At 33.3% G+C, this 26,864-nt stretch overlaps 2 long non-coding RNA genes across 5 annotated transcripts in view; one reads left to right on the top strand and one right to left on the bottom strand.

Annotated features, from left to right (window-relative positions):
- Positions 1 to 26,864, bottom strand: part of LOC102156931 — a 73,190-nt gene that overhangs the window by 709 nt on the left and 45,617 nt on the right. For 2 of the 3 annotated variants that reach the window (XR_005363203.1, XR_005363205.1), the window contains one exon: positions 19,507 to 19,564. The exons of the other annotated variant lie outside the window; for it this stretch is intronic. This is a non-coding gene — a long non-coding RNA (uncharacterized LOC102156931). Of the gene's footprint in view, positions 1 to 19,506; positions 19,565 to 26,864 lie in introns of those variants that run through there. 3 annotated transcript variants of the gene reach the window in all.
- The window catches only part of LOC111097010, a 56,595-nt gene that overhangs the window by 15,536 nt on the left and 14,195 nt on the right, over positions 1 to 26,864 (top strand). The window lies entirely within an intron of this gene.

Below are 26,864 nucleotides of genomic sequence, written 5' to 3'. Positions count from 1 at the left end.
ATCTAGGTAAAATGAAGTGAAAATCTATGTGAAACTTAGCATCTTTAATTCTCTATTTCTGTATTTATAAATGTCCATTAGTTTTACTTATGGAAATAGCACACTTAGCAATGACTGGCCCTAGGGAAGTGCTTGATGATTTCTCTAGCCATAATTACTAGTAGGAATGCATCTTTTTCTAATATGAGAACTACTAGAAGAGAAAACAAAAGTTAGAAGCTCAATATAGCTACTTTTGCCATCTAAGGGGGATGTTATAATAGGTTTAATGATTAAAATCTGTTTATTCATTGTCCTTCTAACATACTGGTGAATAACAGAAAAGGGAAAGTGAACATTTCAAAATCTTATTTTGTGTCCTATAGTCAATGATTCACAAACAGTACAGTACATCAGTGAGTTCAGGAAATACAACAGTGAGCAACCATATTGTGGAGGAGTGTAAAGTTAAATTGCTTTGTGAAATGAAGATTGTAGAGTTTGAAAAATCTTCAGAAAGATCAGGTTCCAGAAACTTGTGAAGAAAATATGTGAAGGGAGTATTCACAGGAAGAAAAGAAGTCAAGCAATATGTTAATGGATAGGTCTGCAGGTGCCCCAATCTCAAGAAAATTCTATCCATACATGCACATGCATGTGTGCCCTGGATGACTGATAGTTTTCCAAGGGAAATCAGAGGCAATATTTGGGTCTTGTCTGGAACACAGCAGTAGAATGGGTACACAGTTGAGGGAATTCAATGATGTCCTCCGATGCAATTTTATAGAGACAGAAATTTAGAACTTTAAGAGGCTCAAAATATTCTTCATTGCCTTTCCCACTCCAATCTGCAACATGACTGGAAGATCTCCAGGCACCAATTAACATGCATCAGGATTCAAGCAGATTTAATTTGACACTATGAAGAAAGGTATCTAAGTGGCATCTGAATTTTAGTACCATGATTAAGCATTCAAAATAGTTCATTTTCTAGTCCTCTAGTGGGTGAAACTGTCATCTGTATTCCTCTTTGAAAAGTTCCAGCCTTGGTGGTGTTTTTTTTTTTTTAATCTCCATTCTGGTTTTTGTATATGTCCTATATTTTCTGAGAAATATTGGAAATTTCTCCCTGTTTCTAAGTCTCATTTACTGTTGTTCCAAACTGTTTTTTTTTAAAGATTTTATTTTTTTTTCATGAGAGACACACACAGAGAGAGATGCAGAGACACAGGCATAGGGAGAAGCAGCCTCCATGCAGGGAGCCTGATGTGGGAATCCATCCCGGGACTCTAGGATCAAGTCCTGAGTCAAAGGCAGGTGCCAAACCGCTGAGCCACCCAGGGATCCCCTTCCAAATTTTTTTTTAACCGTTCCAAATATTTGAATTGTCATCTCCTACTTTGGTAATATCAGAACATATGATCTCTTATCTATATGAATGTTTAATTCATTTTTCTTCAACAAAAAAATTAACTCACAAATTGCTACAGTATTCTTTTAATTATTCTTGATTCACATAAAAGAAGTTTATTTCTGTCATCCTCTACTAATTCATTACCCAACAATCTAATGTCCTTTTTTTCATACTAACTTCCCTAACCAGTTGTTCTTATCATTAAGAAATATTATATCCCTTTCATGCTAATAAGTAACACTGTTTGAACAGGAATCCAGAAGTCCTATTCTCTCTTAATCCAGCCACCCAGAAAGAAAGAGCAATCAAGTCTAGATTTGCACAACCATGGTGACAGAAAACTTGAAAGCAGAGGCATAGTACCAGGCAGGCAAGAGCAAGTAAGTGAGAACAAGTCAGTCAGGCAGAAGGAGCACCAAATCTGGGCTATTAGGGATCATGGTTTGTACAAGGAAATTATAGAGCAGAGCCTGAGCTTTAAGGAATTCCTTTAAGGAATCCAATCTCCAGGGAAACTCATTAAAGCAATATAAAACAGCTCTGGAATGATTTTATGAAATACTGTCAAGAAAGATTAAGGTACAGAAAGACCAATAAAACTTTGTAAAGTTTGGGATGCCTGGGTGGCTCAGCGGTTGAGCGGCTGCCTTGGCTCAAGTTGTGATCCTGGGGTCCTGGGATTGAGTCTTCCACTGGGCTCCCTGTGGGGAGCTCGCTTCTCCCTCTACTTATGTCTGCCTCTTGCTGTCTTTCATGAATAAGTAAATAAAATCTTTTTTAAAACTTTGTAAGTTTAAGAACGGAGGTAAAATTTTAACACTCATATTCACTCATTCAAAAGAGGTGAACTGAGTATGTATTATGTGCTAGGAACTATTGTAGAATCTTAAGTACATCAGTGAACAAAACCAATTGGAACAGATGAAGATTCCTGCCTTCATGGAAATTACAGTGGTAGGATCTAGAAAAGGTGAGAAGCATAAAATGCAGACTATATTAGATGCTGCCATGTAAAAGGGGAAGAAAGAGATCAAGAATGTTGGGAGTTCATGCAATGATATATTGTGACTGAGGGAATCCTCAGGACTGAATACTGGGCTAACTCTGAAGTGCTGATGTCTGATTGTTACCCATTTTCTGTCGTAACACATAAGAAAAATGTTTACAAAAGCATATTTATGATCACCATTAGGGTTCATAAATAGGGAGCCAAACCAATAAAATTTACACTTCACAAAAATTGTTAGATCTGCAAAATTGGGGATTAGAAAGAGGCTATGCTGAAGATGAGGAACAAGCATACAGAAGACAAGTGCAAATGATATTCAACATTTAAGAACAGAAATGAAAAATGAACTAAGACAGAGATATAGCGTCCAGAGCATTACGGAAATGCCAGCACCAGAGGGGTAAGGGAATCACGAAGGGGAGGTAAAGTTTCAAAAATGAGCATTGAAGAGACTCCAACCCTGAAGCATGTGCAAGCAAGAAAAAAAATGGCTATAAAACTAATAGAAATTAATTCATCAAAAACAAAGTAAATGGGATCCTTGAAATCAGCAATGTCTTATTGGAGACCCTAAGGAGAATATCATCGGTGACATTGTGGGACTGAAAGGCAGACTGCTGTGTGTCAAGTAATGAATGAGAGGCTAAAAGCATAATATATCAGTTCTCATAACAGATGTATGGCAACATTCAGTTCACCAGAAGAAAGAGCTTTTATAAAATCTTTATACATCATTGAGGTATTGCCTAATGGCACTTACTTAGATTTAACTCACAAAAGTGTTGAGCATCTACTACACACTATATATATAGTTCAGGACGCAAAAACATAGAAATAAATGAGATATAGCCTTTGCCTCCAGGGTACTAATCATATAGCTAGCTATTAATGGTAAAGATGAGCAAAGAACAGTTTATTAGACAGTGTGAAATATTAGCTGCCTAGAACACTCTAGGAGCATTGACAAATGTGCTTAATATTTGTATGTGGTATGGAAACAGCAATTTTTGAACTGTGTTGTGAAGAATGTGTAAGATTTTTGCCAGGCTTAGAATAGAACGTGTTAAATAAAAAAATGCATACACAAATACAAATTCACAAAGTGTTTGAAAATAGCAAATAGGGTAACTAGACCCTTTAAGGCATACAATGGACATGCATATGTGTCTGTATGCATGTGTATTGGGGTTAGTGTTAAAAGAAATCCATAAAAGAAAACAAAGCCCATTTTTTGAAAGTTCAGGTATCATGGTAAAACATCCAATCTTGTAAGAAAGGGAAAGTTATGAGCTTTTTTGTTTTGTTTTTTTTAATCAGGAAAATTACTTGACCAGAATTGTGTCATAGAAAGATCTTCTGGCAGTGGCTAGGAAGAGGAATTGAAGGAAAGGCAGGAGGTAGAGCTGGACCGGAACAAAGGAAACCAGTTGGGTGGCTATTTTAACATTCCCACAGAATACCAAGAATATACTGAACCAAAGCAATAGCAGTGGGAGGAGAAAGCAGGGAGCATAGATTTTAAAAGGTATTTGGAGCTTGAATTAAAGTGTCCTGGCAACTGACTGAAAGATGGGGTTGAGTAGCAAGGAAGATTAAAAGATACCTGAGGTTTCCCACTTAGTCCCATTTACAGAAAAATCTAAAGGCACACTTGCCAAAAGAATCAGGACAAAATTATGAAATTGCTTTTGGATAGACTTCTTCTGATTATAAAAATAATTTGTCCAATGTTAAATATATACAGTGTAGAAGTAAAATGAGAATCATAATCTGACTCAAAAAAATCAAAGGGTTAACATATTTAATCCAGCTCTTTTGTTGTATATAATTTTTAAAATATAAAGTCATATAGCATTATGTGTCATGTTCATTTACTTAAGTATTGCCAAAGTCTTTGTTACCATGCCTCTTCTTTCTACATAATGCAGTTCAATAAACCACGTTTCCATTCTAACATTAACACTCATGAGAATCTTGTACATAAAGATTTACATTCAAGATTAAGTTTCAAGATTAAAGATAAATTCCTGGCAGTCAAATGATCTAGGCAGAGTTAAACACAAATAAGGCTTGTGATATATATAGCTCATTATTCTTCCTTGAAGTGATTTTCTCTTACATCACCACAAGAGTTCTTTCTGACCATTTTTTTTCCCCTTACTGATTTGAATTTTAAAAGTTATTAGTTCAGTATTGGACATTTGTGTTTTAAATTTTAAAATATGTTGAACTTACATTTACTGAATTTGCCCAATCATCTCTTTTTCTGTTTTTCTATTTACTTGAATGAGTACTTTGTTATATCACTATAACTCATTTATTCTTTGGCTTTTATATTTTTTTCTATTTAGAAGGATGAATTTTGAAGTTCATTCCATTGCTGTTTCTTCCATTCGTTTTAATAAAATGGGAAGAATAAAATATTTACCTTAAGTTTCAATTCTGAATTTCTCAACTCATATTTTTCCTTGTAGTAGTCGGTTAATTCACAGAAATCATGTATATTAATATTTTGGGTTTAGTGGAATTGAGAAAAGCCTTTCATGCCCATACATTTTTTTATTCAATTTCATAGGATTATATTTAATATATTTTGATGATCATGGATTCATTAAGCCTATATTTATGGTTCACATCTATTTAACTTGATATTAATCATTTAGTATGTGTTAGACTCCAGTTAACTTGGGGGTGAGGTGTGAAAAAGAAGATGTATAAAAAGATTGATTACTACTTTATAATTCTTAGACAAATTAGAAATTTTTCTTTCATCCATTTCATCCAATCTAGAGATTATAGATATGGATACAAACAATAGGTTGGGTCAAATAATATACAGTTCCTGCTTCTTTTAACTCAAATGGAAGATGATATAGTATGGGTAGAAAATGTTTTTAGAATTCAATATAGTTCATCAAATTCTGATTGCTCCTTTACTAGACTTTGGCAATTTATATAAATGATTTAAACCTCCGTGTCAAAAATTAATTAATTAATTTAAAAAATAAATAAACCTCCATGTCTCCATTAAAATGGTAATGGCCACCTTTGAGGTTTTTTTTTTTTTTTTCCCCAGAGGATATGCAGTTTATTATGTATGATAGCATGAGACATAGCAGGTATTGAAAACAATACCCTCCTATGGTATTTCCTCTCTTATCTTTCCCTGCGACATTTCTAGCAAGGGATTAAGAGCATGAATTCAACAGTGATTCCAAGAGGAATGTGAATTCATCAACAATTGCCTAATTTGAATTGTTTAACTGTAAATTACTGCAGTATTAAGGAATGTGGGCACTTATTTTATGTTCGATTTATGATAAACCAGTATTTTGAGTAAGGATTCTATTGAATTCTAAAAGTAGAATTTAAACTGATCAATAATACATTGAAGAAAAACTATTTAAGGATTGTCTTTCTTCTTTCATTCCTTTCTCTAAAACCCTCTCAATCCATAGAATCACTGGCTCCTTATCCTATCATCCCAGGAATCCAATCTGCCTTTATTTCCTTTTGACAGTAACTAGCTCAATCCCTACTTGATTTACCTTCACTTTTTTTTTTTTTTAAACCAGTATACACATGATTACATACAGTACATTCATTTTGTTGGAGTCAGTAACTGAAGTCCAGTGGGAATAGTTTTAGGATTTCTTCTGTAAGTGGCAATAGATCAACTTTTCAAATGTGGCCATAAACATGTTTCACTTATCTGATCCTTTTTCTGCCATATTTTTCCAACTTCACAATAGAGTGTTTTATTTGCCTTAAAAAATAAAAAGTGATAGATCTGCACTACCTAGTGTTCACTGCTACATCTCAAAAGCCTTTGATATGGAATGAAGCACCCTCAAAGCCTACTGTGACCAATGTAATAAATTGAGCCGGTTGTGTTTGTTTTGCTTCACTCCTCCTTTTTGGAATGTCTATTAAAGTAATAGTAAGTTACATTAGTTTCACTCCTAACATAAAACTTTATGATTGTGATTATTTATGGTGGATTTCTTTTACTGTGTAGAGTACCAATTTCCTGACAAGTAGTTTTCTTATAATATTATATAAACATAACAATAAAAGTTCTGGCCTCCTACTTTAACTATGATATGTTAAGAAACTAGAGAAAAAAAGTATATTGGATTCTTCTAGTTATTAAGGAAAATGTACAATAGGAAAGAAGGGAAGTATTTTGGAGAGAAGAAAATGCAACTTAAATAGGGTTAATAGGAAAGGCATCACTAAGAATTTGTATTTGGTTAAAGATCTCAATGAAGGAATGAAAACTTCAGATAAGAGAATACCAGAAAGAAGGAAAAGTATTAAAAAAAAAAAAAAAGCCCTAACTGTTTTATAAATTAATAGGAGTTCAAACAAGTGATATGAGCCTGGCATAATGAAAGGACAGAACATAGGAGACAGCGAGTGAAAAGATACATGAGAATTTCATCAGAAATGTGAAAGTTATGTGTGGGGCCTTGAGAAGGCTTAGGCTTTAAGTGGGAATAACATGAGAAGTTATTGGAAATTTTAGTAGGGAAATGGAATAAGAAGACTCAACCTTTAATAGAATTTTTAGGGGGCTGTTGTGTGGAGAACATGATGAAATTGGCTTCTATAATAATCCAAGTGAATCCTGCTGTTATTTGGGGTCAGAAGAGTTTAGATAAAGAGAGTTAAAGAGAAGTGATTGGAAAGTTTAGCCAAGATTTGCTGCTAGATTGTGTGTAGGTGTGAAAGATGACTCCAAGTTTTGACTTAAGTAAATATGCAGTTGCCATTAACTTAGGGTACATAGTTGGAGGAACAAGTTTGGGGCAGGGAGAAGATTAGGAGCCTAATATTAACCATATCACTTGCACATACAAAAATACGTATTCAGACATATACAAGAGAGAAAAGTTTGGTTTTGTTTTTGCATTCAGTAGAAAAATAATGGGCTCTGATATCAAAACAGCAAGACTATCATTAGTTAACACTAATCTCATGATCATAAATGAAACTTGAAACCTCTGTCCCTCATTTAACTGATCTGGCAAAAGAATCCAATAAAACAATGGATTTTTGTATAAAGTAACAATCACATTTGTTCAACTTTTATAGTGAATCTGCACTAAGTATATATAAGTATATATATATATATATATATATATATATATATATAGCCAGATGCAAAAAATGATCCCCAATTTCTCCCCTTCCTGACATTCACACCACACTCTTTTGTAGTTCCCTCACACCTTTCCAGAATTGGTCTATGTGATCAACCATATACAATAGAAATAATGTATGTTCGCTTCTCAGGTTAAGTTAGAAAGACTTTGGCTTTCGTCTTGGCCTCTTGGTCACTTCTTTCTCTATATTTTTGTGTTATTTTAGCTCAAGAAAATAGCAAGTGAAACCCTAAAATTTTAAATACTGAAAAATACTAGTTTAAATAAAATATCACTAAAAGAAAATGTCACTGAAGAAAGCATGAAGAAAACTCCCAAATGCGATATTGCTATGCAACTTTTTGTTTAGTATTGTCTTATTTTTTTAAAGTAACTCTGATCTTTCTTCAAGCTCTTACACAATTTTGGTGTTCTCACTTAGCCATCTGTATTCTCCTGGCCTGAGCTTCTAAGTTGCAGTCAGCACTATGTCTGGACAGGATTATTACATAATTTGAGAGTTAGTGAAGATAGCTCATGATAACTTAAGGTAAGAAGTAAAAACTCCTAACAACAAAAGTCCAGAACCAGAGTTGGAATCCTCTCTAACCATTTAAAAATTAATACCAAAACTTCTCAGACTTCTAAAATTTCAAAAATGCCATTCATCTCTATGGTTTGGTGATCGGGTCAAGTTGGCTGTCTCAGGGCTATACCAATGCCTCAGTAAAATCATGCAAATCAGTCCATTTTCAAGTCAGGTAATTTGATAAAAATTTAAAACCATATGTTATGCGATTAAGGCAGAAAAAAAAATGAGTCCTATTCTTCTCTATAGATGCCAAAAAATCATTCTTGCCAGTTCACTGTAGTCTCTCTTACTTAATGAATTTTATGATGGGATAAATAAGGAATAAAGTAATGGAAATAAATATTGGAAACATGGGATACCAGAATGTTTAAAGCTTTTCAGCAAACACATATATTGAATATTTGTCTTGAGTGAAAACCACTTATGATTCATTCCTTAAACTGGATTTTATTAAGAATAATTTTAGGGATGCCTAGGTGGCTCAGCAGTTGAGTGTCTGCCTTTGGCTCAGGGTGTGATCCCAGTCCCGGGATCGAGTCCCACATCGGTTTTCCTGCAGGGAGCCTGCTTCTCCCTCTGCCTATGTGTCTGCCTTTCTTTCTCTCTGTGTCTCTCATGAATAAATAAATAAATCTTAAAAAAAATAAACTTGCATATAGTGGTAGTACAACCACTTTTGAGAGAGAGAGAGATCTAATATAGTTGAAAGAAATACTACACAAGTCTATTTCCACACATATCTATGAATAATAATTTTACTGCTCTCTATATATTGGACTTCTTGGGAGTTATAAGAATATACACAGCCATTTACACAGAATCTGCTACTTAAGGAAGAATCTAGGGTCCAGCCCAGGCAATGATTTTTTCTTTTTTAAACTCTTTAGGGAATTCTAACATACAGCTGCAGTTGAAAAACAGCTTCTCTGTAATGAGTTTCTCCAAATGCCCAAAGAGAAATTTATAAGCCTATTCACTAAGTAATGTTTGTAATGGCCTCAAAATGGAAAGCAACCCAAAGTCCATTAGTAATTAAAGGGAAAAAGGTCATATTCAAAACATAAAACACAGCAGACAAAATAAACTATTGACATAAATATGGACAAATCTCAAAGCAATAGTAAAGAATAAAAAGATTACAAGATTAAAGAAAAATGTAAAAGTTTACATGAAAACCATATGATTCTTTTAGGACTACTATATAGTAATAAATCATGAAGCATTGCATATAGGACCATTTCCTAAAGGTGGTTGAGTCAAAGATAGAAAGGAAGAATTTTGAAAACATAAATATAGGGGAAATTCAACCCTAACTGTACAAATTATTTCATATTTTGACAAAAGGTATAATGTAATTGTGAAAAACATGTTAATATTCATTATTTGTAATACATTATTCAGAATAAAATTTGTATTCTGAGCTGTTCTAAAAACTATTTGTGTAATCTGTTTTACGGAAGGATTCCAAATAACATGTAGTACTTCCCCTTCTAAGAAGTTGGATTTTAATCCTCTTTCACCCCTTGGGTAAACTAGGCTCTATTTCAAAGAACAGAATAGATATAAGGAACATTGTTATACTTTTCAGTGGAAAAACCTGGCAACATTATATTATCCAAGATGAAGCTTAACATCACCAATTACAGTATGTGGATACCATTTAATCTCTGATATAAATTGAGCACTAGGGCATTTCAACTCCAATATTCTTTCCAAAAATCCGTAACTTAAATCTAATCATGAGAAAAACATCACAGGAGCCCAGATTAGAGGACATTCTGTAGGACATTTGGCCATTACTCTCCAATCCTACCAAGGTCACAGAAAATAAAGGCAGAGAAACTGTTATGGTGAATTGGATCTTTGAACAGAAAGAACTTGATGAAAATGTTGTTAAACTCCAAATAAAATCTGATGTTAGTTAATGGTAACATACTAAGTAGGAATTTCTTAGTTTTGACAAATGTACTATGAGGTGTAGAATGTTAAAAAGAAGAAGTTAAGTCAGGGGAAATACTTCCTGTATTATCTTATCTTTTCTTTTTTTTTAAGATTTTATTTATTTATTTATTCATGAGAGACACAGAAAGAGAGGCAGAGACACAGGTAGAGGGAGGAGAAGCAGGCTCCGTTTAAGGAGCCCGATGTGGGACTCTATCCCGGGAATTCAGAATCACGCCCTGAGCCAAAAGCAGATGCTCAACTGCTGAGCCACCCAGGCATCCCTGTATTATCTTTTCAACTTTTCTCTAAATCTATTTTATATTATAAAATAAAAAATATTTATGAGCCTAATTCTAATCTAAGAGAAAGCCCTTGTTCTTCCTGCCAAAGACCAGTTCCTATTTTCCAAAGTGGTACAAGGTTTTAGTTTTCCAAAGTGATATAAAGGTTTAAGAGTTCTATGTATATTGTTTTTAGAATAATATAATTGTAGTATTTAATATGGTGAATTTTGCAGATGGTCTACTATTCCTGATACTACTGGTCAATGACCAGTAGGAATCCTAGACAAAGTGCCAAGCATGTGCTTGATTATTTACAGCAAAGGGCAGTTAACTATTTTTCATTTCAGGTTGGATCCTGCTCTCTAGAAGTTAAAGATTCTTCTTCTAAGACGTTTTGCCTAACTTTCCAAATTAACCAAATGGTTATATGCAAATGTTTAAAAGACGTTAACATAAGAAGTCTTCACTGACGTTCAAGGAATACAGAAGCTTGTCTACTTCCCACTGTCATTGAGCCAATAAAGTTAGTTATTTCTACAAGATTGTCTTGCATTCACTACAGATTGGGAAATTACTAGTACTGGCCTCTTAATTTCCTTGGATTTTCATCTCTTTTTGCTCACAAGAGGTGTCTCAAAATTTCTACAGAAAGCATAACAATCTTCTTAAAATTAAGATGTACTACAATTACTATTTTTAAACTATAAATAGCACAGCCATTTATTTCAAAAGCATGACAAATGTGTTGACTAGCTAAGCCATTTAATATTCAGTTATTTATAAACTTAAACTATAATTTGCTATGTCAGTAAATCTGATCCTTCTGTATGGGTACATTCCACACCTTGTGCAACCTTATTCTTATTGAAATCATGAGACATTTTTCATGGTTTTTATCTTAAAATTTTGTATAATCTTGTCTCTTACTGAAGGCAGTAAAGTTTTGAAGTTATTGGGAAGTACTGATTTTATTTCTAGTATTTCTCTCTCATATGTGCGAAGCATATAAGCCTACAGTTCCCTGTCCACAAATGATCTCATTATTCAAGCTCTTGTTTTGATAGTGTCAGTACCATTAAAATATCCTTTGCAAGCATAGCAGTCTTCTTTAACTTCAAGCAAGTCAAAAACAGAAAAAAAAAAAAAAAAAAAAACTTTAAGCAAGTCTATGACTTTCTAGATCCTTAATTCCCAACATGCTAACCACATCCTGGGCTTCAGTATCTTTTATTTCCATTTTCCCATTGTCCTTTCTTCATCTACCATGATCTCTGGATTAATCTCTTTATGCTTCTCCAAACCATCCTGCACACCGTATCACACTAGTTTCCCTATGATATTTTAAGAATCCTATTATAGATTTAAGATCAATCAATGATGAAAAAAAAAAAAAAAAAGCAGTCCAAAGTCCAGAGATCCAAACTGGTAGTGGGAGTCTTATAAGGAAATGATTCATTTTATAAAATAACATCATTGAGCAGATCATTTAACCCATTTCCACAATTGTACAGGGAGACGGTTGAACCAGTTGATATCCAAATTTTCTTCCTGCTCTACAAACAGAGGTAGAACAATTTATAAATAATCTGTTTTTCCCGATCATATTGTTTCTCACTTTTCATAGAAGATGATTAAATCTCAACTATGAAGTCTGGTTGCACTTGAGGAAAACGAGTGTGTGAGTATGTATATGAAATAGTTCAATTGAACCCCCTTATGTGGCAAATTCTCTTTGCTAAATAAAGTATAAATGCTTATTTTAATTCAGTTCACGAAATGTTATGTAACTGGATGGCATTAGGATTTATGCATTTCTTCATGTTGTAACAAAGGAATAAGCCTCGGGTAATTACCAATACTTGTTTAAGCAAGCAATTGCTCCATTGTCTGTATTGAAATCTACTTTCTAAAAGAATGATTTTTAATAGAACAGTACATAATTTGAATTTTGTACTTTATAAACCATGCATAAACAAGCAAAGTTCTAGCAGGTTTTGTTTTTGGTGTTAAGGTAAGATTTAAAGTTTATTTTTTGTTTTATTTATTTTTTATTTTTTTAGATCTAAAGTTTAAAGGATACAATTATTTAAATAGTCATCCGGAAAATTCAAAGCAAATAACATGTCTCTCCCGAGACATGGAGAATGGAAAGTAACTGGATACTTTTAGATTCATACATGAATGTAATCCACTGGCAAATTATTCAAATTCCAGTGCCTTTTTTTCTGTAAAATTATAGTTTCTATACCTGCCTGGCATAGTACTAGAAGAAATTGGCCCAATCATTTTGTTTATTTTGACAGAGGACATAGTACATTTGCGTTAATTTTCAGCTCCCTTTCATTAAACTATTCAACTGATTTTAATTCACTACAGATTTCAGAGAAAAATAAGGATCTTTGGAAATCAGATCCTTTAATTTTTCAATTTGAATAGGTACACAACTGAATTATCATTTCATAATTGCTCCTTACTTTGTTATAAATGGAAAATGCATAATGTTGAGGACATAACAGATAATACAGAAACAAATAGTGGTAGAACAGAAAAAAGTGGGCCTTGCACAGAAATAATGTTCCATGAATAGAATTAAGCCAATCCTCTGCATCTGAGGTCACTTAAAAAAAAAAAAAAGAAAGAAAGAAAAAAAAAGAAAACAAAAATACCCAGCCATATGACAACTAGGACATGGAACTTAGTGTTGCTAGTTTAAATTATGTGAGTTAGGCAAAATATGACCTACTAAATAGTGTGTATCCCAAAGGCTAATGATATTGTCCTCAACTTTCACTATGAATTTCACATTTTTTTGGATTCTAAGTATGATTTGGTGAGAAACATGCAAAACTGCAAACGTACAAACATCCAGTCATTTTTCAATTACATGAGCAAAGACGATTTACTGACATTTTCAGAGCATGGAGGTCACTTTTTACTCTGAAAGTAGTACTGCTGAAAAGTACATTTTTTTTCTCTGTGTTTTTTTTTTAATTTAATAAACGAATTTTAGACAGCCTTTTTATTTTCCTTTACTCAAGTAACTACCTGTCCAACTGAATTATAGTAGTGAACTTTGTGAAGAGATTTGTAGGATGCTCATAAACTCAGTCATTCTTGTGATTAGTGTACTCACTCATGTGAGCTTGAATTTGAGCTATTAGAGTTGCAATGAAGAGATAGAAACTGGAAAAAAAAGAAAAAAGAAAAAAAAACCTATACTCAAGGAACAGCAGAGAGGTTAAATGACTGGCAGGAAAGTGAAAATCAAAGCCCAGAACTTTCCCAAAATATTTTTAGAACTACTATTAAAGTCCCCAAAACACGAATTAAGGTTTTTTTAGCTATTATGTTTCCTGAGAAGATTCTTCCATCTATGTCTGATTTTGCACATACTAATTATTCTGGTACTAATGTTAAGCTTTCTGAATCTCATGGTATTCATTCAATTTTTCTAGGATCAACTCAGTGACCTATTTTATGTGAAGTCCCTTTCAAGGTGATTGTTGTGCATGCCCATATACATTTGTACATACCTCAGTTAGATTATTTATTCAACATTAGATTTCGATATCTGTCTCGTGAGACTACATTCCTTCACAATAGGCTATCTTATCCATGTGGCAATGCTTTGGTTGATAAATGTGCTGTAAATAGTCAAATATGAAATATTGCTTAGTAAATCAAATGAAATAACGAGGAAATACATTCCCAATGAATGTATCCACACTGTCAAACTGCAGATATATAGTTTTAGATTTAACCAGAAGAAACATGTTATATTGAGGAAGAAAAAAAAGCATATACTCACTTCCAGAAGTGTGGAACCCAGAAGTAAGCAAAATGAGATTTTTAAAAGAATTGGATCTTACAAAAATGTTACAAAGATCCATGTGATAAATCCATTTAGTGAATTCATTATAATTTTAGGGCAAAAGAGTATCAAATTTCTTTAGATGAAAAGGAAGTGTTGGGTTCTAATAAGCAGAGGTGGATTGGGGGGTGAGAAACTGATAATAGCTAAGGGAGAAAATAGAAAATGCATGACCTACAGAGTGCAATTATGTCACTTTTTTGGCTGCCCAAGATTGGTGGTAGGTAGGGCAGGGCAACATCTATGCCTGCAGAACTCCTAGAAAATGAGATATTAGACCTCTCTTCTCCTTTCCAGCAATCCTAAGGTTTTCGTCCTAAACTTTGAAAAAACAGAGATCCACCTGGAGATTTTTTTTTTTTTTTATTTACTTATCCATGAGAGACATCAAGAGAGAGAGGCAGAGATCCAGGCAAAGGGAGAAGCAGGTCCCCTGCAAGAAGCCCAATGTGGGACTTGATCCTGGATCCTGGATTCATGCCCTGACCAGAGCGTAGACGCTCAACCTCTGAGCCATCCAGGCATCCCCCATCTGGAGATTTTTGAATCAAAAATGAAATCATCCAAAGAAATAAGGATCAGTTTAAAATCAATGTGCTTGAGTTGTATGTCCTTCTATTCTCCTGAGTTAGTCACCACATTTCTACTTCCTGTCTTCCATTTATTGAAATTTTACTGCACTCTTACCAATCGTATACTTCTGTGTAATAGATTAATATATTTTATTACATTTTGTTGGGGGTACTGGTAGACAAAGGAGATAAATATGTATGGAAATCAACTATGATTTAACTCTCTATTATTTGAAACTTTTATTCTGATTATACCACTTAAGTATGCCCAATTAACAGTAGAAACTCATTGTGAGATTTAAATATTACAAATGGATTTAAATATTTTACTTAAACTACTGATATCATAAATTTTATACTGTTTATATAATGTTTCATTAAATTAGACATTAGAATGACTATCATTATACATAAAAGTTTTCTTATAAAAATATATAATATACTGTATATTTAAACAAAAAGGAAGTTACCAGGAGGGCATACATAGTTGAATTTTGATACAAATTGCCAAATCCCTTCTGAAGAATTTTGTAATTTCCATTGGTATCCTAAAAAAGTGCTGCTGAAAAAAAAAAAAAAAAGTGCAGCTGTGGTTAGTCATGTAATGTAATACTATAAAACTCCAGTGAAGCCATTCCCATTATAATCTATACCAATGGCATCCCCTGGAAATAGAAGATTCTCATAGAATTCTTTATCTGATCAATTTGTGAGGGGAACACCAAAATGGAGGATCTCTCTCTAAATAAATAATCAAATGTCACAGAATCATTTCTTAAATATTTTCTTGCCTAATAGAAATTGGTCTTTTTATATGTAACTTACAAGAAAAAAGTAAGATGTTTCCTGAGTAGGCAAGCAAGGTGATCCCCAAAGATGCCTGTGACTTAATCCCCAGGAATATATTATTTTACATGGCGAAAGGGATTTTTGGTCATCCAGTTAAAAATCTTGAGGAGAGCATCATGGACTGTTCAGGTGGGCCTAGTGTAATCACAAAAATCCTAATAAGAGGTAGGTGGATGAGTCAGAGAAAGCTATAAATATAGTGGATGGGGATTGAAAAAGGTTACACCACTAGCTTTGGAAGTAGAAGCCATGAGTCAAGGATTACAGGCAACCGGTAGAAACTAGAGGAGGCAAGATGAAGATTCTCTCCTAGATCCTCCAGAAGGAATGCAACCCAGGCAACCCATTCTAGACTTCTTAGCTGTAGAACAGTACAAAAGTTGTTTTAAGCCACTCAATCAATGACCATTTGTTACAGCCACAATAGGAAACTGATACAGTGTATGACTAATTCTATTCTATTAACTGGTACTGCCTAACTGCTCTGAAGGCACACTATACTCCAATCACAGGCAATTAGTATAACAAATGTTAATTGCTATTCCCTTTTCAATGTGACCAATATCAAGCAAAATTTTAAGCCTTTTTTTTCTTTTAGTTTTGTTTCAAGTTTTTATTTAAATTCCACTTGTTAACATAGAATTTAATAATTCATCACTTACAGATAATACCCATTGCTCATCACAAGTGCCCTTATTACCCAACAACCTTTTAACACATCCCCCCCAATCAACCCTCTGTTCTCTATAGTTAAGAGTGTTAAGCCTTTTGAAGCAAGATTTTCTCCATTCAATATTTTACTTTCAAAGCCTAGTAAAATTTACATTGTAGGCAATGACTATTGTGTGAAATGATAGGTTTTTTTTTTTATCGATGCTATGAAGGTTTTTCATAATTTTATTTCAAAATTTTAGTATTCATTTTGAAGTATTAATGATGTGTACCATTTGAAACATTTTCCAAATAAGTGATCACTATAGAAGATTTATAGACAAACATTTCAAAGATTTTGTATATATTCTAAGTTTTGTCATTAGGGCAAATAAGACCATCATAACGCTTTGCAATTACAAGGTACATTTGTGGCTTTCCCAATGTTTTCATTGATTTTTAAGTGAGGGAGACTATAAACAACAAACTCATGTGAACTTTTCCTGCATGTACTACTGGACCGATTTCTCTTGCTCTTTCATTACTAAGAATAATAACGTTATTATTCTCCCTTGGCAATGTTATTGTGTACTGTTTTGTTGTGTTTTGCTTTGAGTTTCTCTTGCACAGAAGTAATCTCTAAGTGATCATATTCCATTTCCCTTTATTCACCATGAAAGATTCTATTCAATCTACAACTCAACCATAGAAACTATGTAGGATTTAATCATTTGTAGGATTACAAATGTAGGGTCACATTTTCAAGAATTTATGTTTTATATTAAACTACACGTGTTAGTCAAGTGAAGTCATTTGTTGTACAAAACAGACTATAAAACAAATTCCAAATTGACTATTACTGAAAAAAAAAAAGCAAAGCCTGTGATATCTACAGTTTGTCTTTATCAGATACCTTATTTTGATAGCTGAACATTTCTAGATATGTATGACCTTTTACTTACAGAATAGAATCATCTGTATGAATGTATTAAACACTTATATGCCTTATTGGTGTTTTAATCATTGTTTTAGAATTTTTTGTATTTTTAAACTAATAATGAAAACAATGGGGCTATTCATAGCATTTGTAGGTAAACTCCTTTATGAATATTCATTCCTACTGCAAAATGTTTTTATATTCAAAATTTATTTTCAAGTTTAAATGTTGTCAAATTTCAAATATGAGCTCAGAGAGTGGAGGAATGAGGACCACTTTATTCAAGAATTTACTGAGCTCAGATCATACACCAATGATTGTCCACAAATTATTCAGATAAAATAACTGTCACTGTCAGAAAATTCACAGAGTACATAAGAATTGTGGTGATCCATGTCACTGATAAAGCATATTAGAATACGGTTCTAACCCAGGACCAGCAGTAGGGCAAGAAGTTTATAGGAAGATTTTCCTTGAATCCATCCTGTTCACATTTATATTTGTCATTTGTATTCTCCACAGTAAAAGAGTTTATTAACTGATAGTAAAGTTATATTGTAATATGTTTTCTGAAATGAAGTTTAAATAAGAGATTTTATAAATAGAAGAGTGTTTATAGTTGTAAGAAGCTGAATGCTTGGGATCCCTGGGTGGCGCAGCGGTTTGGCGCCTGCCTTTGGCCCGGGGCATGATCCTGGAGACCCGGGATCGAATCCCACGTCGGGCTCCCGATGCATGGAGCCTGCTTCTCCCTCTGCCTGTGTCTCTGCCTCTCTGTCTCCCTCTGTGTGACTATCATGAATAAATAAATAAAATCTTAAAAAAAAAAAAAAAAAGAAGCTGAATGCTTAAAAATTGTTTTATTCATAATTGTTTTATATAGAATGATTTGCCAATATCAGTCATGATATTTTTAACATGCTTATTTTTGGAATTAAACCAGAGAATAGCTATCATAGAAGCTTTACAAATGTGGTAGTTTGGATCAGGGTACTGCAATACTCTGATTAAGGTTACACAAAAATTACATTTATTTACGGGATCTATGTTGATCCATTAGTACCATTCTTAATGCTAGGGCTGTTTTTTTTTTTTTCCAATTTTGTTTACAATTCCCAAGTATATATCTATACCTAAGTTGTTGTTCCTTGAGGAATATATATGTTACATATCCATCTAATATATTAAATATTACATATACATGTAATATAGTATATACATATTATAGATCTAAACCTCTCCAGTTGAAAATAGTGTCAGAAACTTGTGTAAAACTGAATTCTCCTTCCCCCCCCACCATATCTGAGCCATCTACAATCTTTCCTGACTCCATTACCGATGAATTCTTTCACTTGTTTAGTCCAAAATTTGAGTCAACCTTAAGATCTCTCTTATCTCAAACCTTGCATTCTTTCTACCAGGAAGTCATGGAGACTATATTCAAAATGTATCAATTCAAACACATTTCATAACCCTGGCTCCCCTCATCATAGTTTATCCTCAGTACCACAGCCATAGGGATCCTTAAAAAATTTATATTGGAACACTCCTCTACATACAACCACCCCAACTCTCTAATTCAGTCAAAATAAAAGCTACTTCAAGGCCTTGATATTTCCCCCTACTACCTCTGATAGCATTTCTTACCACTCTTCCAATGTCTCACTATTAGAGCCATAATGGTCTTCTTACATTTCCTGGGACTGGTCAAACATGCTCCCAGCTTGGAGTTTTTGTACCCACTCCAGCTCCACTTGTACCACTCTCCTCACTGATACCCAGATGCCAATTTCCTCACTTCTTTCAAGTCTTTGCTCAAATACCAGCATTTTATTCATCTTATGTAACATTTCATCTACTCCCCCATTCTATTTCCTGTATTTTTTAGCACTTTGTTATGTACCATAAAATGTATAATTTAGTTATTTACTGTATGTTTCAAGTAGAATGTAAGCTTCACAAGGGCAAGGGTTCTTGTTTGTTCCTTTAACACAGCCCAGCATCTGGATTATGCCTGGCATAGTTAGGTGTTCTGCCAGGATTAGATGAATTTTAAAAGGTGGATATTGAAATGTTATAGCGTCATATTGGAACACTTCCAAAATAGTGAATGTCTTAATAGAAATAGCATAAAGAATTGTTTTAAGAAAATTTCAGGGATCCCTGGGTGGCGCAGCGGTTTGGTGCCTGCCTTTGGCCCAGGGCGCGATCCTGAAGACCCGGGATCGAATCCCACGTTGGGCTCCCGGTGCATGGAGCCTGCTTCTCCCTCTGCCTGTGTCTCTGCCTCTCTCTCTCTCTCTCTCTCTGTGTGACTATCATAAATAAATAAAAATTTAAAAAAATTAAAAAAAAAAGAAAATTTCATTGAGAAAGTACATTGGAATCAAGTATAGTTTTTTTTTAAACTTAAATATATCAACTACACATGTCTAATAATTCAAAAATTTAACCTTTTATATTCCAGTAAGTGTATTTTGCACATACTTTCTAATATAACGTTTTTCCCTTTTAATAGTACAAAATTACAATGGTATCATTTCTAGTTTATGTCATAAATATAGTTCTATTTATTATTCCATGACAGAGTTTCTCCTTTCCAAATTTCTGTATCCAAATACTGAACTGAGAAAATTCCATCCTGCCTTGGGGTGGGGGAGGTGAGAGAGAAAAAAACAAAACAAAGACTCCCCTTTAGTCCTTTGGATGATATGATCCTTGACCCTGTAGTTTCATGTAGTTTCAATAGCTATGTGGCCAAACTGAAGATAGAAAACCAATTCTCCCTCCTGCTGTTGATGCTCAGGACTATATCACTGAGCATTTGAAAAGACACCTTCTCAAAAACAGCATGGAGTAAACGGCTTTCTAATATGAGAAAAACAACCTTGACTCTGAACATCACTTGGGGGTGAATCTCATTCTCTGAGCTCTTTGCTTCATTTTAAATGTTTTACAGACAGTGCTCTAGATATAATCAAACGCTCTCACATACCTACACACACACCAAATATAGTTTTCTGTAACATTGCCTATAACTTTGCATTTTAAATCCAAGTGCATGAGTCTTAAAAATTGGACACAAATCACCTCTCTCCTCTTCCCCCACCCCTATGTTGTAACCAGAAGTAACTGGATTTAGACTTTGAATTTCTTCATGAATGCAACGTTTGATTTACACTTTGAAGTATATAGTCGTCATGATTGCCAATATAACTGAAATAAACTCTGTACTGCTTTTTGTTGTGATTCTTTCCTCCCCCAAATTCCATCATAATCATGCGATTATGTGTCTCTTCCACATCAACACACATTGCTTTTCATTTGGGTCATTTTATAAGGTATTACTTGCCACCACAAAGTTGTCTGATGATAATATTTGTCAAATTTTCAAAAATCATACTGTCCAGCTGTTTTTAGTTTTTAAAAATAATTTTGCTATGTTCAGTATGAATAGATTATTAAAAGCCACCTGATGAAACTCTACTTACACTAAGAAAAACATGTAATACACAAACCAATTCACTAATTTTAACAAAAAGCAAATATCTTAAACAAGAAAACAATGATAAGTATTAATAAAAAAATTGCATCCAGTATCTGGCTCTAAGATAAATGTTTTAAAAAGATCAGTTTTTTTTTAACATTCTAGCAAAAAAATGTAAAAATGACAATAGAAAATACTCTATTTTCAATAGCAAACAAAATACTCAGGTACTAATTTAACAAATATACAGGGATCTGTATGAAGAATAAAATTTGAGATACAGCAGAATGTCTGAATAAATGTAAAGACACATCATGTTTTTGGATGGGAAAAAATCTAAATTTAAGAACATCAGGTGAGTAAACAATGTTAATAAGAATTTCATTTGAATTACAATAGTTTCTTAGAATTAGATAAAGTAAATATTGAATTCAAGACTTTAACCCACCAAACAGCTTTTAACGTAATAAATATAACAGTGAGAGTCACTTTGTCAATACATCCTAAAAGATCACTTTAATCTCTTTGATAATGGCAAAAGCATAGTAAATGAAACACTGAGAAAAGACACTATTACTTAATGATATTGTTACTCAATAACTATAGGAACAAATAACTGAATACTTCTATCTTATGTCACATAGAAAATTATATTCCAATTTAATTAACAAATTAGATGCCAAAACTGGAATAAGAATCTTGCATGTTAATTTAAAGGACTAAATGTATTACATAAGGATGAATACCTTACTTCTAGATGACAAAGAAGATACAAAATGAATATATGTAAATATTCTTTTAAAATATGAATAGCTGTGGAAAATAATGTTAATATACAATTTCTGCATCTAGAAAGTATTTTTAATATAGGTAAGAGAAAAAGTACTTTCTATAGTAGTTGAGTACAGCAAAAGCCTTCAATAGATGAAAACATACTATGGATAGAAGAACAAAATTCAAATGATTAAATTTATGAATATGTTCAATCTAATAGGGACATACATATTAAAAGTGAATTAGCAATTTATGTCTATCAGACTGGCAAAAATTTTAAATAGATATGTAACCATTTGTTTGAAATGCAGATGAATTTTGTACATCACTGATAGAAATGTAAAGTGTCAAAGTTTCTTTAAGACTATCAGAAAATACCTATTAAAATTTAAAATTCTTAAACCCTAAAACAGAGCCATTTCACTTCTGAGCAATGATAGCATGGGAATAAAATGTCAATTCCTAAGGACATACATAGAATAGAATGTTTATTATAGCACTAATCTTAGAGGACAAGAACAGGAAACAATTGTTGACTGGCTGTGCTGAAATCCATCCAATGAATGAACTACAATATATTCATGTAAAAGACTCCATTGAGTTTATAGATGTAATTTGTCCAGTAGTGTATGTCGATAAAAGATGCATAAAGTATGTTAAAATTATGCCCCCTTTACCACATGCCTAGACCAGTGATTCTCGAGACCAGCAAGATTAGCATCAACTGGAACTTGTTAAAAATGAAAATTCTTGGGCACTACCTCAGCTCTAGTAAATCAGAACATGTAGGAAAATGATTGAGTAATCAAAGTGTGTTGTTCCAAGCTTTCCTAGTTAAATTTCCTGTTGAAATTTAAGAAATGTTGGCTTACAACAAGGCATTTAGTAATTATGTATGGAAAATAAGAGCATATGAATGATTTTAAGTATTAAGTAAAAATTTAAAACATATGTAACATAATACAAATGAGATTATGAAAATAATAAAGTAAAATTATACAAACATAAAATCATTAGTTTTAAATTAATAGAGATGAATAACAACACCATAGGTTTATTTTGCTTATTTGTGTCTCCTTTAAAATATATATATATATATTATTTATTTATTTGAGCAAGAGCAAAAGAGAGTGAGTGACATGAGCAGGTGGGAGGAGCAAAGGGAGAATGCTCAGCAGACTCCATGCTGAGCACGGAGCCTGACACGGGGTGCTGGATCTTCAGATCACAACCAGAGCCAAAATCAAGGGTCCAAGGCTTAACTGATGGATCCACTTGAGTGCCCTGTTTCTCTCTCATTAGCCATTGGGAATTCTGAGAAAAAAACCTGTGTACCTGAAAGGTGATTAGGCCCAACTTGAACAGATAAGAATAGTTCAAGTTGGCTCAGTCTCTTGCCCTTGTTTTTTTTCTGAAAAGGATAAAAGCTATGTGCTTCAGCACTGAGTATGAAAAATTAGCAAAGCCCTGTTCACAGTCCTTCTCATAAGCTGGCATTTGAGAGGCCGTCTTTAGTGAGAATGCTGAAGAACTGGAAAAGAATACCTGCATAAGCATTCTTGAAGCCTGAATTCGGATGAACGAAATCGAGTAAAAATCTAGATTCAATGAGACTTCTATGATTTACATGCCTCTCCCTGAAGCACCGGAGTTCCATTTTGATAAAATTAGTTGAATCTCAAGTTAATCAAGCAAGTCAATTACAAGATTATAGGACCAATTGATCTGATCCATCCTTGGGAAGTAGAATGAATTTTATAAATAAGGAAATGATAAAAAGTTTGAGTTTTGACACACAGCCCTTGGAGTTCAGTGTTTCTCTTAACCAGTATATCTTTACTAAATGATACAGTAGCATGTGATTAATTTTTTCTTAATGTTATAATGATTTTATACATTACAAACATGGTACAGAATTTTATGTCTAAGATAGGCCTTGAGAATAAAACAGTTTAAACGAGAATCTGTGTGCCAGAATTTGAGCCCATATTTGTCTATCTCTCAGTAACAAGCAGGCACTGTAAATTGTAAACAAAATGATTTTGGCTCTAAAAATAATTATAAATGATAATGATGTATAATTTATTTATAATATCTTAATGAAATATTTTTATCATTCTTTGCAAAATACCAAAAAAAAAAAAATCATCCAGTTTAGTTAATAAGAGTGAGAAAACTGCAGCCTCTATGTGTTTGATTTTGTAAGGATTTTCCATACCCTTAGATTAGACTTAATGTTTTCAAAGCTTCCCACTTCACTGCATTGTGGGTGCTCTACTTGATCACACCAACCAGCACTCCTTCAATTTGTCACATTTCCAACAAAAATAACCTTCACATCCCAAAGGTACACACTCCATTTCAGAGTAACAAGGTCTAGAGATATTTGAGAAAATTGTTTCATTGTGAGTAGCATCACAAGCTTTTCCCTTCTATTTCTAATGGGAAATATATCTTAAAATATCTTTTATAAAGAGTATTTTTACTACTATCTAACATTTATTTCTGACAAATCCCTTTTCTTCTTCACCACACATATAATTTCTGCATGTCTAACCATTCAGTGACCAATTTTTAAATTCCCTATGTAAAAATGTCACTTCAGCCAAGAGAAGTTGGCTGTGGAGACAGTAGGCCCTCAGGCAATTTCAGGATAACACAAAGGTACTGATTTTGTTTCTTTCCAAAAGGCTTTCCTGCCAATTTGGATAGACTGAATATTATAGGATGCCAGGCCTTGCTAGATTATTTGGAAGTTGATATCTGTCACAGAATGTATTCATTTCAGTTTTTCTTATTAAATAAATTTAATTGAGCTACTTGCAATCAATTTTAACACTAATAGAAATGCAATACAAATCATTTGCTATAAATTCAAATGAGTTGTCAACAAAACCTAAGCACTTATCTTAAATAGATTATATATATATTCCCAAGAGTTAATATAGTCATCGTACTTTCAAAAAATAACAATAGCTATACCAGCTGTGAAATACTTGAATTTATTCATGGGAGATTACTTCATCTGTGTCAGCACCATCATGGGAAATTTATACATCTTGTTACTTCATGGACTACACACACACATACACACACACACATTTACTATACAAACAACCACCCTACACCACTCTCACCCAAAGACATACTAGATGCATTGTTTTAAACCGTTTGTGGGAAGGATGTTGCTTAGGTCAGCCAAGTAAATCTCTCCAAAAACTAACTAAAAGTGGGTTTCACTTTCTAAATAATAAGAAAAATATTGAAAATAAAATCCAAAATAAAAATATTGTACTTTAAATTGATTTTTCAAAAAATGATCTAACTTGTTAGATATGATTTTAAAACATAAACATTTTTAAAATAAATAAATACAAAGAAGTGAGTAAGAACAATTGGTACAACATAATTGGCAAGCATATGACCACATTAAAAATATTTGTGGAGCAAAGCAACAATGTTTTTGTAGCTTTTAGCCTTAGCAAACATTTATTTCACATTTCTGTTAAGTGCCTATGCCTGGGGACACCTCCAATAATCAAGACTCACAGGTTTCCTCCCTTCATTAATCTTATAGTCTAGTAGGAAAGGGAGAACTACAGAATTTTTTTCTAAATATTCTTTTAGGGAAAGCATATGGTGCAAGTAAAAAGGGAAAAATAAAGAATTAAAACAAAAAATCAAACATGTTCATATCATTTTAAAAATAAATTTGACCTCAAACCATAAAGCTCCTAGGAAAAAACATAGGCAGTAAGCTCCTTGTCATAAGTCTTAGCAATGAGTTTTTGGATTTGACTCCAAAAACAAAGATAGCAAAAACAACTAAATAAGTGGGACTACATCAAACTAAAGTCTTCTACAAATCAAAGGAAACTTTAACAAAACGAAAAGGCAACCTACTGAATGGGAGAAAATATTTGCAAATCATATATCTGATGAGGGATTAACCCAAAATATATAAAAAACATACAACTCAATAGCAAAAACCAAACAAACAACAAGCAAAAGATCTGAATGGTTATTTTTCCAAAGAAGATATACAGATGGACAACAGGTACATGAAAACGTGCTCAGCATCACTAATCATTAAGGAAATGCGAATTAAAACCACAATGAGGGGATCCCTGGGTGGCGCAGCGGTTTGGCGCCTGCCTTTGGCCCAGGGCGCGATCCTGGAGACCTGGGATCGAGTCCCACGTCGGGCTCCCGGTGCATGGAGCCTGCTTCTCCCTCTGCCTGTGTATCTGCCTCTCTCTCTCTCTCTCACTGTGTGCTTATCATAAATAAATAAATAAATACATAAATAAATAAATAAATAAATAAAAAATAAAAAACCACAATGAGATATCACCTCACACCTGTTAGAATGGGTCTTGCGAAAAAGTTAAACACGTGTTTGTGAGGTTATGGGGAAAAGGGAACCATCATGCGCTGTTGAGTATGTAAATCGGAACAGCTAATATGGAAAACAACATCCTCAAACAATTTTTTATCCTCATAAAGTTAAAAGCTGAACTCCATATGATCCAGCAATTCCAATACTAGGAATCTATCCAAAGAAAACAAAAACACTAATTTAAAAATATATGTTTATCCTTGGGCTCATTATTTACAATTTCCAAGGCATGACACAACCTAAATGTTCATAGGTGGATGAAAGGATAAAGAAAATGTAATATACATATATATATATACACATATATATACACACATATATATAGATGCACACACACCCATATACATACATGTATATACACACATGTATAACATATATATATAGTGCCAATTTTTTATTTAAACTTGAAAGTATGGGATGCTTGAGTGGCTCAATGGTTGAGCATCTGCCTTTGGCTCAGGGCATGATCCCAAAGATCTGAGATTGAGTCCCACATAGGGCTCCCTGCATGGAGCCTGCTTCTCCTTACTCTATGTTTCTGCCCCTCTCTGTGTGTCTCTCGTGAATAAATTAAATCTTTTTTTAAAAAGACACTTGAAAGCATTATGCTAAGTGAAATAATAACAGAGACAGATAAATAACATATAATGTCACTTACATGTAAATTCTAAAAACCCCACACAAATACAAAACAAAACCTCACACAAATACAAAACCAAAACACATCAAGCAGTTTATAGATACAGAGAACAGATTAGCAATTGCCAGAGGCAGGAGGGTGAAGAGGCTCAAAAGGAATAAATTTCCACTTATAAAATGAAAAAGTCATGGGAGTGTGATGTAAAGAATGATGTCTGCCTATGGTTAATAATGTTGTATTACATATTTGAAAGTCAGACAGTAGATCTTAAAAGTTTTTATCACGAAGAAAAAATCTATGGGGACATCTGGGTGG

Source organism: Canis lupus, chromosome 8 (assembly GCF_011100685.1).
Source record: "Canis lupus familiaris isolate Mischka breed German Shepherd chromosome 8, alternate assembly UU_Cfam_GSD_1.0, whole genome shotgun sequence".
Taxonomy (NCBI): domain Eukaryota; kingdom Metazoa; phylum Chordata; class Mammalia; order Carnivora; family Canidae; genus Canis; species Canis lupus.
The sequence above is the reverse complement of the archived record's forward strand: the minus strand, read 5'-3'. Positions and strand labels throughout refer to the sequence as shown.